This window comes from Anopheles moucheti, chromosome 2 (assembly GCF_943734755.1).
Source record: "Anopheles moucheti chromosome 2, idAnoMoucSN_F20_07, whole genome shotgun sequence".
Classification (NCBI taxonomy): Eukaryota; Metazoa; Arthropoda; class Insecta; order Diptera; family Culicidae; genus Anopheles; species Anopheles moucheti.
Window position 1 is genome coordinate 79158656 of NC_069140.1, and position 16988 is coordinate 79175643.

The following is a 16988-nucleotide window of genomic DNA, read 5'->3' on the forward strand; positions in this document are numbered from 1 at the left end:
TACTGACTGCAGTACAGTGAGAAGTTGTTTTGTTCCGGCATATAGTCGACTTTTTCGGCAAGTTATTGAATAGTACAGAAGGTGGCGTTGACATGGCTCGCTGGACTTGTCAATATAATCCTGGAAAACCCTGTAATTTGAGCATTGAGTCTGAATTATTTTAATACTCTCTTTATTTTCCAACAGTTCGTCACTATTTCCCACAAATATGTGGATCACAAAAACCATTCAACCGCTTAAGCAATACAATTTCAAAGCTCAGAATGAAAAACTAAACCACACAAACTCATCCGATTCGTGTGTGTATAGTGATAGATGGGGCAGTCCATGTCCACAGTCTGCTCATTCGTGCTCGTCATCGTGGAATCATTGATGAGCTTGAGTTCGTTCGGGTCTGTTATCGTCATCGAAAACGTTATGGAAATAGTTTGATGGCGAAGAAATGATTTATGATCTGCTGAAATGCTACCCCTGCTCGTGCATCGATAAGAAATGCCTTTTTATTGAAGATATAAAAAATTCCTTCTGCAGTACAACGAACACATAATGTACCACATTGATGTGATGCGCCAAAATAAAAAAAACAGATCCCTAGAAACAAACACGCGTGCGCTTCACCTTACCTACCCCACTTCAATCCCAGACAGGCGGATAATTCGCGGAAAAGAGGGAAATTTTGCAAAACAGATCATTTTCCTACTGCCACCGTCCGCCTCATGTCCGCCACTGCCACGCACATCTAATCCCACATCGGGTTGGATTTGGAGGGCACTCCGCATTGCACAGAAGTAGATAACATGTATTTTTAATTAAACCTCTACCGATCGGTTTCGGAAGCACGTCAACGCCATCGGGTCCGGCCCCGGGGAGCGCGAACGAACGAGACCTCTTGTGGAGTGTGTCCTGCCGGGGTTTGCAAAAACCCTGCCACAAAAGGTTGGCTCCGTTGATGCACGTTCGGCACCAAAAATCCTCCGTAACCGAAAACCTCCCGAGGGTAGGTCGGGAAAGAAAGATGGGCACAGCAACACAAAAAAAAAATATCGAGAGCACACCAGCAACTTTTGCTTCTCGCACCGATTTAGCTTCCGGGCTCCCGGGAACGGATGGTGCCGATCGATGGGTTTTAAATTTTGCTCAACTTTTATTTAAGTATTTCGAATCGATTTTGGCCTCTTATGACAGGATGTTTTTTTAAGTGCATTTAAGAGTTCGCGCAATGGAAATCTTGCGTTAAAGTTTTCATTTAATCATTTGAGAGTTCGCTTATGTCTAGCGCAAAAGTTGAACAAATAATCCATCACTATGCAATTGGTTTAATGGCAGCTTTCTTCTTTTAGTAAAAGCGCCCTATTAGTTCATCTCCATTTCGATCCCTACAACAAGCCTAAAACTTTGGTTTGTTCATCACTTTTCCAGCAAACAACGAAAAAAAACACACTACCCAATCACAAAAGATCGAACACGGTGCCCAGCATCGCCCCGGATGGTCACAGCTGGCGAGAAAGATTGATCGCTTTTTGTGACCGATGGCAACAGGAAGGAACGCAAAAACGAGTCACTTCAAATGTTCGAGTTCGATGGTGCACGGAATGGTAAAATCACGCGCACCCGGCAAAAAGGGTCAGATTGACCGAAAAACCCCGGACCAGGCGGGCGTGGGTGAAATCGAAAACGATTCACATCCGTACTTTGGCAGAATGTCAACACCAACACAAATGGGCTCCTGGCTGTCAGCGAATGTGCGCCCGGAGCACCGGGGGAGAAGAACCTTGGGTAGGTGGCTGAGGAACGAACGGGAAGGATATGTTTTATCCGGATGGATAGAGCAAATGGAGCAGTTGCATATGCCTTTTACCCCTTGTTGAGTTGATGCTTTAATCATGCTCCAAGCGTACGGACGTTGGAATTCTGTAAATCATGCTCTTAAACTAGAGCTTATTTAATTTAAGAGGTAATATTCTGCTGTAAAATGCGCATTCTCGTTCAAAGATATAAAATTTTCTCATAAAATTCTCAACAAACCTATAAATGAGTCTAAAAATAGATAAGTCATCGCTTGATGGCTTTTTGTCATTAAAAACAAATAGAAGAGCACATAACAATTTAAATAAACAACAATACTTACACTATAACGTAAAGTCTTGAAGATTCATTGAGAGATGTTGATGTTGCTAGAAACAATCTTTTTTTTCACGATAGACGCTTTCTTACACTCACATCACTTCACTATATTCACTAAATGATCATTTGTTACAATTGCACTCTTTCACTTTGCGTAAAACAGAAACAATGCTTCACTAAAAACCACAAACACACACACCACTAGTACAAAGAAAATGGAAAACGAAACAAACCGTCAGCGCAATCCCATGTTTGTTTTTGTGTTTCCTGTTGTGTGTGTTTTTTTTTTAGTCGGTCAAACCCATCAATTCAACAATGACAAAGTGCTGAAACAGCCCGAGGGGAGGAGGGTTTTTCTTTTGCCTGCTGCTAAATGCAACCGATTTGCAACCAATTTGCCCACTGCACACTGCACAAGACACACGAAAAACACGCACACACACATGTACAGAATTCCAACTTCGCTTTGGATGTACTTTTGATGCAGAGCTCAACTTTTCCTTTTGCCGTACTTTAAAGGTAGCAATTTTTCACCACACTCACACGAACGCACAGCAACGATGTAGGGGGTGTATTTTATTTTCCCAACGGTTCCTTCGACCGTCACGCCTATCGGTATCGGTTGAACAAGACTGGTAACGGTAAGGCCTCCGCTCTCTATTTCCGGTGACACGGTGCGGTTTAGCAGGTTAAAAAACAACGCGACGACAACCGATACGAACTACGGCCAGGTATTCGGATGGAATGGGAAATGGGAAAAATCATACCCCCCTCGGGGGGTGGCCAGGAATGGGGGGGGGGGAAGAGAAGAAAAGCGATCAATGGGTAGGGAAAGCGGCGAATGGGAAAATGAACGTCCCAATTCTCAGCCCACGTGCTGCTAACTCGGTGCTCGGTGGTGTTGCGATGCCTCGACCTCAACCCGTTGACTGCTGCGCTAGGAAAAGGGCCCACCCGATCAAGTGCGATGCTGGTTAGTGGTCTGACAGGCCTGCCAGTGCTTTGATGCTATCTCGAAACATTATCCACCTACTTTTAGCTGCCCCTTTAGGTCGGCCGAAACGGGCGATGTCAAAAAGGAGGCGAGCAACATTGATAAGAAATCGGTATGGGACGGCGGCTACGATGGCAACAATGGTAGAGCAAGTTGACTGAGCTGTCAACCAACTGTCATTCTTCACGGGTGCCATCTTCCGGGCAGATTGTTTACATGCTTTGACAGTTAGTGTGATAGTAGATTTATGAAATTTAAAAGATATGAAGGATGTCTTTATGGCAAAAAAATTCCGGAAAGTAGTATTTAATTCAATAATAACCAATAATTCTATCTTCTCTATCCAATGGAGGGGTTAGTGGTGGACATCTTCTTCAATTAATCAAAAGTAAGTAATAAATGTTGATAAAACAATCTGTTTATAAGTTGTTTTAATAACATAATATGCAACTTATATTCGTTTCAGAATATTTCTCAGATAACAAGATCGTCTAACAGGTTGTGATGGGAAAATTTGTTACCAATTAAATTCTGGCCTCCTCGTTTTGAGTGATCACTCCCCCCCCCCCCCCCCCCACCTCATGTTCCCGGTTGTGTTGTCGTATGCGTAAAGCCCAAACCGTTTTCCCACGTGATCGAATCGGAGCACCTTTAATGTGTACTTGCCGGCGTCGTCATGGCAGAGCGGCAATGCCAACGACCACGACGACGATATTGACGTTGACAACGGCGACAACGACGACGACGACGACCAAGACGACGATGACGACGTAAATACCGGCTTGGATGCGCGCGCGTAAAACGCGAACGAGAGATGAAAAATAAAAACAGATCACACACATGCACCGCGCCCGTACGCTGGTTGTTCACTGCTGCGGGATCTCGCGATTACTGAAGGAGAGTGGCGGCATTACGGCCCGAACGCACAGCCACCACAGCGCGAAGCCGGTGGCCCTGGAAAGCCTGTGCAGCGTGCCATCCATCGGGCCGGAACAGAGCAACAAACGGTGGAAAGAAAAAAAAACAAGGGAACCAAATAAAACGGGGTTTTGCTCCGGTGGTTGAAAAACCAGTTCTCTTACTCTCCGCGCGAAGAGTTGGAAGCGCCCAGGCCAATCGAAACGGGCTCGGTTTTCACGAGTTTCGCCCCCCACGTAAGGGGTGCTCCGGGGGTGCGTCTGAGCTACTCACTCTCCGGCGAAGGTTGCAGGCGAGCACTCACTTCTCGCGAGACTTTACGGACGGACTTCATGGTAGCTGAGCTCAACATCAGCTCATGGTGAGTTTTATGCTACCCATTGCTTTGGAACACTCACACGGAAACTGTTATACCGAAGCGTAGCTGGTGCTGGTGGTCATAAAGTCTCACACGAATTCACCGAACGCAGCATAGCATTCATGCAACGCCACGCGGTGACATACAAACAGAGAAAAAATCCATTTTTTCTCTCTCGACCATTTCTTTCTGCACCGCTTGTTCGCTTTATTTCAGCGGTCGAATCTTTGCAGGGGGTTGAAAACAAGAAAATAAACACACATCGTCGCTTGTGCCAAGTGTATCGACCATGCTTCGCACATTTGTCTCTTATTTTTCCTTGGCGGGTTGCTTGGATGTTCCGAGCAGCAGCATTAACATATGTTCCGAGCAATGCACTATACTTAAGCGATTTCGATCATGTAGCCGGTTTTCGTTGGAAAAAACAATTCAGTTCATAATGTTTGCGTTGTAGGGAACTGCTCGATAGCAGGAATCAAGTAACTGCTCGACGCAGCACTTAATCGAATCACCCGACGCATGAGTATAAACCGAGCGCATTAGAGAATTGTCCTTTTGCGCAAGTTCGTTCGTTTTTTTGTAAATGAACACTTTTCGCTGCGACGAATACTAGTATTGCCACTTATGGTACCAAGCGTCCTACAGTGGACCTTGAAATAGCGTGAAAATTCACGTGGCATTTTATAATCACTGATGTAGATTGTCCGATTATCGGTGCAGACTTCCTCGGCCATTACGATTTGCTCGTCGACATGAACAGAAAAAGATGAGTGGATAATAAGACGAACAGTGCCGATATGCAAACTAAATGCAGCGGATAGATCTACCATTAGTGCTTGCCGGTATGAAAATCCTTTCGCAGAAATATTAGCAATTTAACGATATTACGAAGCTCAATCCATTGAAAAAGCCCCGCCACATGGTCGAACATGAAATATTAACAACAGGCGCACCTGTGTTCAGCCGTCCGCGCAGGTTGCCTTTACAATAAAATCCGAAACAGCCAATCCTACGCAATAGCAATCTGATGCGATAGATTATGAGCACATGGTGAAGCTGCAACGCGCATCAACACTGACACCGAAACACTATGCCTAGTATGCCACTAATATGCAAAAAAAATCACTCGACACAACCATTCTCCTGTTCCTCAGATCATAGATTTTACCACGTGCACTTTCACCATCTGAACTAAACTACTATTGTGTAACGATAATAGACACATTCACTTGTTTTTAAACGCATGTTTGATTCCTTAGCAATGTCCTTTGATTCCCGCACCGGCAATTAAAATCCGCAACATAGTGCCACAACCGCCCGAAATCAACTGAGGCACTACCGATCGTATTGTTACGAATAAGATCAACGATCAAGAGAGATAATGTAGAACAAATGATGAGCAAGGTAAGGTCATCGATAACAAAAGAAAAGTCGTACGTACGAGCAGAATTAGAACCACGCACGCATGTGTCGCTGCGTATCGATGCCGTTCGTCCCGCACTCTCCCAGGAACACACTCCAGGCGCAAGGAGATTCTCTCCCGATAAAGCACTTCGACAGTGCCTGATTAAAAAAAGTACACCACACGATATGATCGGTCACGCGATCGATACCAATATCTGGCTAATCAAATAAAGGAACGATATTGTTACTAAAGGGGGGGAATGATGCAGGGAACTGCTCGATAGCAGTAAACAGCGAACTGCTCGATAGCAGGGATCAAGTAACTGCTCGACGCAGCACTTAACACTGTTTTTTGCATGTCCCCGTTTGTTGAACATCTTGCTCTCCACATGGTGTGCTCTGTTGTAGTACGTTTAATCAATGTCGATCTAACGCGAAAACATTAATTAGTAACTACAGTAGTATTTTCTCAACATTGAAACCAGATGGATTGATCCAATGATATTTGTTACATCCGCGAGTGGGGAACGATTTCGCACACTTTTTGCACCCGCGCACACAGGACGTAAACCTTTTGCAATTAAAACTTATGATGATAGTTTATCATAAAAACGATTACACTTTACGATTATACAGAGCGAGACAGGTACGTGATCGTACCTGTATGGTTAAAAACCGACTGCCCCGGGAGCGTCACCGGGTCCATCCCGTGACGATGACCGGCGGCGTACGTCATCGATGACGCGATCACATCCACAGGCTATCGCATTAAGCGACAGCCAGGAGTGTCGAAGTCGTGCCACGCAGCCCGCGATGTATAATATTATAATTGTATAATGTATAATGTATAATATTGTTTGATGAAAACTTGTTTAGCTACATTAGGACTTCGCCTGAGATACAACGTTCCAGAAAAGATCCTTGAAAAATGGTTGAATTTACAGTTCTTCTGTTAGATTAAAATTAGGAAATTCTTCAATCCGTCAACACCTGAAATTATTTGTTCTACCAATAGCTTATTAAGGGTGTTGTCGTCATATAAAATGATTTATTAATTAAATTAGATGATGATGGTGCAATACGTAGATACAGGTGATGCCGAGCAAACAGACTACTCCTGAATTTGCTCTTTAACCTAAAATCTCATAAAGTTCATAGTCCAAAGCGTGGTATAGTCCAAAGCGTGGATACACAGTCCACCGGAATATGGCTCAATAAGACTTAATTTAAAAGGACATTTATCGGGCGCTATAAATACCAGACATACATTATCAATTTTAACGTCACACTTTACAAACTTATAAATTTGTTAAAAGAAAATCTCAGAAGTTCCCTGAATGCTGTTATGCTCATATTATATTAGAAATGCTCAGACAATCGGTTGAATTATGGGGCCACTGATAATATGGGGTCATTTGCGTATTTCTAAAGCCTCTATAGACAATCTGTCGGTTTTGTGTTGCAGTTCTTGGAACGTTTATGCTGATTTTTTTCTAATATTTCAGGAGCATCAATGGTGCCACATAGCACACCTGCAACAAGTAATGTTTGAGCATTTCTGCGCCTGTTGTCAAGAGTTTCTAATCCCAAAAAGCAAAAAGTCGAGCCCGTTAGGAAAGTAAGTTGAAACGGTCTTGCCACGGTAAGTGTCGAATAGGATGACTGGATTAGATCCTATAGGCTTTTTATAGAGATCCTAACATAGGGTTTTTATACAAATAGGATCGTCAAAGTCTCTCGCTACCATAAAAATCAATCCCTGCGTCCTATTAGCACGTCTGAACATGTCATCCTGGTGTTGGTCCCGTATCTCGTCTATTATCAGACTATGCTCGGACTATCATCGGATTATCATCGGACTACCATCGCACTATCATTGGATTACTATCGGACTATCATCGATCTATCATCGGACTAGTATCGGAATATGATCGGACTAAGATCGGACTAGCATCGGACTACTATCGGACAACTCTTTAGGTTCCGTATTTCGTTTTTCCGTACTAGTAATTGTCCGTTTATAAAATGTGTGGAGTCTGAGGAAATTTAAAAATATTTTACCTCGACAATAGGGTAGCATCTAAGATGTTATCAAAATGTCCCATGCCGAAGTAGTATGTATTTTTTTATTGCGCTATGAATTTATACTTTCAAATGGTACTGCAACTGCACTATAAAACTTGATACATGTACTTAAAAGAATACAAACTTTATTGATTCTAACAATAAACATTCACTTTAACAAGTTGTAAATTGTAACATGAAAGGATATGTATTGTAACATTTCCTTTCTATTGAAGATTTTTTTCCCATGGACAAAAGCCATAAATGTCCAAGGCGCTTGGTAAATAATGATTGCAACAAGGAAAATGTATCGCAAACGCTAGCACTGCCTGACCATTTTGTTTATTCCTACAATCACCAATAAGCAGACGACAGTTGCACGAGAGTTTCGTACTGATACGAACCAGATGTGTAACTGCAGATTGATTGTGTAAACAGTGCAGATCCCCCTAGATGAACGATGCTTTGAAGTTTCTCAAGTGCAAACTCCAAATTTTAATCGCTTCCTTCCACGAACAATTTCCACCGTTTGCGATTCTTTCTGCTGGTGCATCTTATCCGTCGTTCTTCGTACGTTTTCCACTGTTTGTTTGTGTACTTCGCTGCTGGTTGGCGAACATTTATAAATTAGTCAGCCAGACATAAACACCGAAACGAAACGCATTATCGCATCATCCAGCAAATGTCGTCTCGCACACACACACTGCTCGTCTGCCCACCCCGGGGTGTCAACCGAAAGGATCCGAGTCACGGTGTACAATAATTCTGGAACCCCTGCCGGTGGGCACTTCGCCGAGGACACCAGCCAGGATATGGATCACCCACACTAACGCACGGTGTTGCACGCCTGTCGTCGTCGTCATCATCTAGCGTCACCGTTCTTCCCAGTTCGCCACTTCGCCCCGCTGGTTGCGTCGCGGTGGTCCCAGCATCGTCTCACATTGTCAAGTGCCTCGGGTGCACTGTATGCACACTGTGGCACGGTGCAACGGTGCATCATTGCCGCCACCCGGGGGTAGCGTGTCCTTAAGTACAAGAACTCAACGCTCGCTTACCTCGGTCGGTGGTGTGAGACGGCACAGTCTGCTTTTTCCACATTTCTTTTTCCCTTTTTTTGTTTGGTTGGGTTGGGACATGATCTCGGTGCCACCGAGAATTTGTTTAGATTTCACTCTACACCCACATGCGCATATGTGGCGCAAGTGGCGGGGGGGGGAAAGTAATTTATCTCCGTGCCAACTTCCGAACCGTGTTCATCGTTTTCTGCTGCTAGCGTGCACCTCGCTCCCGGTGGAGTCGACAGCCAATTCGTTTTTCACGGCGCACTGCATCAGCAGCAGTAGCAGCAGCAGCAGCATCATCATCATCATCTCCAAAAACCACAGCCATTCCAACGTTGCCCTATTACATCAACGCGTTGGGCAGAATGCTGCTGGAGCTGCGCTTTTGTCACCGTGGCGCACGTTGTCATCACAGTTTCTTTTCTTATCGATGACATTATCCTTGTGTGTGCAGCGTAGAACCATCGCCGGCAGCAGTTTAACTTCTTTTGATGTGTTTACTTCACTGTTGGCGGGACACGGTTGAGCGTTCTGCAGTTCTGCCAGCACATCTGGCAGCTAGCGTGAGAATCGTTTCGTATGTAATTCGATTTAGTTTGTAAAATATGCACCGAAGGTCGAAGTAAATTTGTTTACATTTATGCATATGAAATTGTGGCCATTTTTGGAAGGGCAAACATATTAATGATAAAGTAGCCAGTTCAACTAGGGGACCATATTTTTACATTGGAAAAAGAATATTTGGTAAAATTCTAGAATGTAAGTAAAAGTAAAAAGTTATGCAACAACACAAATAAAAAAAAAAATACAAATACTTCACGCCATTTAAAAAAAAAACTTTGATCATTCCAAAGTTTAACTTTGATTAAGAGATTTTTTTTATTCTTATTTTTTTCATTAAACCAACTAATTGACCATTGCATCGCAGGTATATTCCGAAAATTGTAACGTTTTAACGAAGATAAATTAATTAAATAATTAAATGAATAAAATTAATTATTTAACTGATTAATTAATTAATTAAAAATATAATTTTAAACTAAAAAAAATATAAAATTTAAATTTAAATTAATTTAAAAATTAAAATAACAAAGATTAAAATAAAAAAGTAACAAATCGGCAGTTAGCTACCAAATAGTCAACATTTTCATTGTACAATTTACTAATTTTACATTATACACATCGATATTTTTACGTTGATTTACGTAGTATTTGAATCTATTCTACCACGAGATATCTAACCCATGATTTAACATGCTGGAAGATGCAACAATAATGCTAATACATTTTTGATTGTAAGTTTGAAACTTATACCTATATAATAACATAATAATATAATATATATATAATTATTAAGTAATAACTCAATCTAATCTTATCTAATAATAAAAAATAATAAATAAATAAAATTAATAAACTAATAATAAATGCATTTGTAATTTTTGTAAATTCCTATACAAGGATAGACAAATAGATGGATAATAGATAATGTCACACAGCATTAATGAACTAAAATGATCCAAAATAAGAAGATAAAATCATTACCCATGTATGTTTATAAATATTGATGATGATTCTATTCTTTAGCGGTGTTACAACCTTAAGAGATCCAGAACTGCCATTTCTTAATTACTTTTATTTTCCGTATTTTCGTATGAGAGCTTAAATCAAATAATTGTTATTTATGAGATAAAGTTTGATATTAAGTAAATTAAATTAATATCGGCAATTTCTACTATCAGTTCAAATGTTATGTTTTTACATATTTTCAAGTGACTTGGTGCAGTTTTGCAACACAAATAAAATGATTAATAAAATAGATTCATCTCTTAGGTAGCTGAACTAATTCGGCTCCTCTTTTAGACGCAGAATAAGCTAAGTTTAGACAAGTTTCAAGCCCAGGCACGTGCATGTGTGATAGACCTGGTGATTATGACGGCTTTATGATGTCACCCAGGCAATGTTGCGCTCGAATCAGTTTCAATGCATAAGCATCACTTCCATATAATCCTTTTCAGCAGCACGTTACACTGCGTTACACGTATTTACATCACGGCTGCATGGTACAAATATTAATATGAAAAACTACATAATTCTGCTTAACCATCCTGCTCCACCGATCAAACATACATTCTGATGCTATAAAGCCATCCAATACACGTGTTTTACTTTATAACTCCGCTTCGTGGAACGTCATCGTACCGAGTGCAGAAATGAAACTTGCATCCGCACACTGTCCAACGATCCTTTTACCGGCGATCCTTGCGGCCCTGAGTGAATTACGCGACAACGATACAAACCCAACACACGATTGGCTTCTTCCGTGTGCTTTCCCATCGCTGCTGCAATGCTGCAAGCATCGACTGAAACGCTCCCTCAAGTGCTGATAAATACAAATAGAAGATAAACAAAGTCGGCAAAGTCGGTAGAGCTACCGCCACCAGCGTTACGCGGGTTGGCACAGGATGTGGCCCGAGCCAGCCAGCTAAGCATGATCCATGGACTGTGTATCCGTGAGCCCCTTTGCCGGTGCGATCTCATAAGCGTCCCGAAGTGCAGCCGTGCAAGCCCTGAACCATCGGGAGAGGGGTTTTTTTTGTTGTTGCTAATAAAATGGATAGCAACAAAGATTTGCGACCGGTCGTAACCTACGGTTTACCTCTGGCAAGATGTTTTACCTCGATAACCCCACCACCGGGACGGTGGCAGGAACACGATGGGACCACCGGTGGGCACAAAGCGTACGGCACAAAAACACAGCCAACTTAATGTACTCTGACGGAGCATTAGCCTTCTTGTCGGACCTTCCAGCACTATAATGGAAGATGTTTTCCCTTATTTTCCTGCACCCATAATCCGGCACACTGGGAACGGTGTACACTCGAATCAAAGCAGGGCAGGAATGTTTGCTGCCGAAAGGAACACACACTAACGGACGCTCCTTTTTACACAAAGTGAGAAGAAAGCCGTGTGTGGGACTGGAATCGGACGACAGCATCACAGGCCACTATTTGCACCAAGGTGCACACCAAACACCGGTGCATCGTGTCGAATGCGTCCGTACCATCCGGGTGTGCAAGGGTGTGTCCCGTCTGTCCTGTTGCAAAGGATTTGGTCCGGTGGCACCTTATTGCAGCGGACAGCTTCCTTTGTCGTGGTGTTTACCGTCTCGGTGCCCGAAGTAATGCTTAAGAACTCCGCATAAAATATTCATATTTAATTATTTCCTTCTGGCACTAACGATGTGATGACAGTATCGATGTGTTTATGCACCACAAACCAGCCAACAACCCAGCACACCCATGCTGGCACAATCTTACATACACACACAGGACTCGAACTGTTTATTTCTTTTGCCACCAGCTAAGCCTTCGTCGTACGCACCACACACACGCCACAGGCAGGGCTGGATGGCTAAAGCTAAAACAATCCGCACCAGCCTCATTTCATTTGGGTTCGAGTTTTAACCACTCGGTTCTGCTCCCGTTCGGTTAAGCTGTATTCCGAGCGGTCGAGCTGTATGATGAATTGGAAGAATTATGCAGGACAACATATTTATGAGCCCGGCACTGTCCGGGTGTTGCGAGATTGGTTTGATCTTCTGACAACCGTTTATCGGAATGAATGCATCAGTGCAATTGTTTGTATAATGAATAGTAAAAAAAGGGGTGGTGGGGAGGTAATGGTAAACGAGGGAATGAAATGGTCCGTTTGGTTTCGGATCAGGAAACTACTGTTTTTGAAGTCACCTTTATGGGCATATTTTTTTTGTCAAAACTTACATGATGAAGAGGACAGGCATTAATTTAAATAAAATTAAATAAGTTTGCTTTCCATCCGCAGCTAAATAAACTTTAAGCTGAAACATTCATTTAACTTCTCTGTATTTATTACTGTCCAAATTGTCGGTCGAGCAATTACTCCAAAAAACTGTCAAACATAGTAGAAGCATAACAAAGAGAACATCTAACCTCTCTAGTTGTTCAACCGCTTCCAGTACAAACCTACTTTACGTCTAATAATGGCTTTAAGTTGATCTAACTGATCAGGCATAGACTTTGAATCTATGGTTAAATCTGGCTTCAGTTCTGTTTGTTACTTGTTCAAAGACCTAGAGCAAATTTTGAACTGAAGAACAACTAACTTACTTGCTTGTTGCAAACAACTGACTCCATAAGTCCATATAAACTTTCACAAGTCCAAGTACATCGATCAGTCCAGCCGAACATGAAGATTTGAAGAGGACTTTGACAGCTTTAAACAGTGTTGAGTTCATAATTAATTATGTATGTGCCCTCCACGTATGCCTGGATTGATTTGAGAACGTCAAAGGTCTCCGTAATTTAACCTCACGAGATGCGTATCGCTTGGATGAAGAGTAGAATGGATTAACCGTCGCAAGGCCTTAGAGTTTTGCCACTCAACATCACCTTGTTATTTTTCGTGTAATCCTCATTACGTCGCATAGTAACCCATGCTCTGATTTCATGTGCAACTTGGAATCCAATAACCAGAAGGCAGAAGTAAAGATGCTGGATTGCAACGATTTTCACAACTCTCAACAATCTTCTGCAGAATGCAGATCTTTTAAGTAGTTGATTAACTTGTAGCGAGATGTACTACTTATTGTCTTTTATTTACTAAACTCCGTTACATTTTTTTCTAACAAGGTCGAAGTAGTCATCTCTCGATCTGTTTTTGACAGATCTGTCAGATTAATCCTGTGACAGATGCCAGCCGGCCGCATAATGTCGCGCGGATGACAAAAGGTTTTTTACTGGCTGCTACAAACTGTTTCAAAGTGAGTAAAAACCTGATTTGTACTATACTTAGACAGCTTTTCTACAAATAAATGACATTTCTGATAAGCGACTTTTTTCTATATTCTTGCATATAGATTAGATGACACTCAGAGATAATTCCAAACTCTAGACATTGATCAGCTATCCAATACTACATTAATGATTAAAGTTTCATCATTCCAGTTTTTATTTAGTCGATGTGTTATAAATGACGGATCAAACTGCTTGGAAACGCTAAGCGGAACGGTCTGATGGAGTTTGGTAGTTTGGAGCAGGTTCTTCAGTCGCTGCATTGACGTGCAAAGGATGATGTTTATATAAACTTCAGAGATGAACAATATTCTCTGTTGGCTAAGTCTTTAACTACTGGTCAAACTGATTGGGAAATAAATAAAATATAGCGCAAACCAAGGAAGTTCGAGTGACGAGGAACTGATGAGAACCATATCCTCATTTCGACATCATAGCAACTTTGATTTAATGACGCTTGATTTAATAATCCAAAAGATTATGTTGACAGAAGAATACTACTTTCAAAACAAAACAAAATCAAAGATGAAGTACCTTACTTCAAGTAATCTACAAAATTGGATGTCCTATCCATGATTCCCAGCGACATATGGGAAATATCATAATTTCGATCAGGTATGAAAAATTCCCCAAACATGTTACCAACTATTACACATCGCGCTTAAACAACTACACCAACCATTAAACCCAACCGGCTGGAAGAAAAGCGCCATACTAATGCTTTTGCATCTCTCAAGTAAATCTCGCGGGAATGACGCAAAAACGGTACCGGTTTACAGCATCCCCTCGGGGGAGCCGGCTGCCGAAGAAAACTGCTGCACAAAACAAAAGGCCAACCCCATTCGGAGGGGTACCGAATCATCCTCCGTAACCGGTGCCGTTACCGTTACGGCCGTATCAGCGCGCACTAGCGTTGTGACCTATTTGTGCAGTGCCGGAAATGAAGTTCATTTGCATTGAACCGTGCGGACCGTGCGAGTGTGGAACCAGCCAGGAAAGCTCAAGCACAACCCACCGAAAAGTGTTCTACTGCCACGCACCACAACTGTGAACGCGCGTCCCGATGCACTACTGTTTCGCACAACCCCCCGAACAGGGAGAAAACAGGGATCCGACGCTACCGCCAAAGGAAAAGAACCCCGGCGAACGCTGGCCACTAGAGCACCGGAAACCAACGGGGCCAACAATGGGCAAAAAAAAAAGAAAGAAAGGAAGGGAAAAACATTACGAACAGCAGTTCCATCTTCGTTCCTTCTCACTGGTTGGGTGGCCATCGTCATCGCGAGGAGAGGAATGAAAAAAAAACGAAGATCTGTAAGAAGAAAAAAAAAACAATGTCAAGAAGCCGTAGGATAAGCTGCTACGGTGGAACGGTGGAAAAGCGTTCATTTAGCCTTTAGCGGTACGATGGTTTTCATTCAGCCGGGGGAACGCAATTTATTTTATAGAAATTTTGGCTCCCATCCAGTGCAAATATCGCACTTCCACATACACAAAACCCCCTTCGCACAAGTTTGGCAGAATGTCTTCTGCTCGGTTTGTGCCTGATACGGAGCCCGGCAACTTGGGCCAGTTCACACACGGCTTTGCGTATGAAAACCCGGTGAATCCATTGAGCAACGCCACGCCAATTCAGGCGAACTCTGCCGCAGCAGCAGCAGTACAAGGCGAGATCAAGCCGAAGAAGCGAAATTTATGACGTTCTCGAATGCATCTGCTTCAACGGCACCGGTGCCGGTGTGCGTGTGCCGTATGAATGCGCCAGTCGGGTCGGGTGTCCCTATCGTTGCATATTTTGCTACAACAAAGCCAACGAACGAACGGGGGGAGGGTGGCCTTCGCAAGTATTAGAATTAAAGCAACGTAAACCCTTCCCATAGAAAACACCCAGCGCCGGGTGAGGATGATCACCAACGCGAAACGGACGAAATGGCGCCGAATTCACCGATAGGAGGAGTGAAACTTTCTCTGACAGTTCTCTGGCACGGGATCCTTCAACTTAACGCTTCCTCGCCCGCCACCGATCGGCAACTATTATTATTACTTCTGTCAGCCCTGCAAAACGGAGGCCATTATTATCATTGGCTGGGTTGGGAAGGAAGGCAACGGGCACGGGATGGAGTTGAGCCCGAAAGTTCTCCGTCGATTGATAGAGCAGTCAAAGCTCACGGTCACGGTGCAGTAAACTGTTGTCGGCGCTGCTGCTGGTCCGAACAATCCTTTCGCCTTTGGTTCGACGTTCGCCGTTCGCTTCGTTTTCGGTTTCTTACGGTGACAAAATAGTAGCGACGTTTTGCTACACTAGACGAACCCCCCGGGGGCGGGCTCAGGATGGCATTACGGATGGTGGCGTAACCGTGAAGCAATGAAGATATTTATGTTCCCTCGTTAGCGGTTTGTACGGATGGTCGAAGATGCGTATGCTTTGCGATAGTCTAGCGTGATATACTCCTCCGGCCAAGACGGAAAAGTTAAACTTGTATCGGTTGCATATGATTAGGTGGGTACAGTCAAACGTTGCAGTGGTATTAGGTGGAACGACCCTTTATACAGGGGAGGGAAGTTATTGTGAAAGCTCTGGGGTGAACAACGACTTCAAGGATTTCGCTAGAGTAACACACACATTCAATTATAGGTCAAATCATAGAATAAAACACATTTTATAATAGTCGAAATGAAGGACGCATTTCGTAATTTCATGACTTGCTTACAGAGGATTAAAGGTTTACCATGAACTAAATATTCAAATGAAACCCAACGATCGAATTTAAAATGGCTTCGCCGCAAAGACATTACAGATAATTTCTCTTTTAGTTAAATTAATACAATATCCCAGAGAAATTTGTCGTTCAAAAATTGATGAAAAATTTATCACGGTATGGATATAATGCTGTTGCTCAATTACATATGACGTATACTCAAGGAATTGGGAACAGCATTGAATATTGAATATGAAAGTAGAAAAAATTATAATCACTCACCAGATATTCAACCAACAAGCAAAATCCACAACTCACAATTGTCACTATTTTTCGCTGACGTAAATGCCCTAACGGGCCATCCGGCATAGGTTCTGAGGCTTGAGGAGTTGTTAGTCCGTAGGCGCTTCGGCGAATCGGGCAGTTCCCTGACTGTGGTGGTTCCTGTTTTAACAGGCATCCTTAGCAAGGATGTGGGTTTCTCTATGAAGATTCTCTCCTCTGACAATTCAAATAATTGTCACTATTTCTACA

The 16988-nt window shown here is 42.7% G+C and overlaps 1 protein-coding gene across 1 annotated transcript in view; it reads right to left on the minus strand.

Moving 5' to 3' along the window:
- The window catches only part of LOC128299474 (nephrin-like), a 292126-nt gene extending 275351 nt beyond the window's left edge, over positions 1–16775 (minus strand). Inside the window, exon 1 of the mRNA XM_053035456.1 lies at positions 16737–16775. The gene's annotated coding sequence lies outside the window, so the exon portion shown is untranslated. The remainder of the gene's footprint in view (positions 1–16736) is intronic.
- Between the last annotated feature and the right edge of the window lie 213 nt (positions 16776–16988).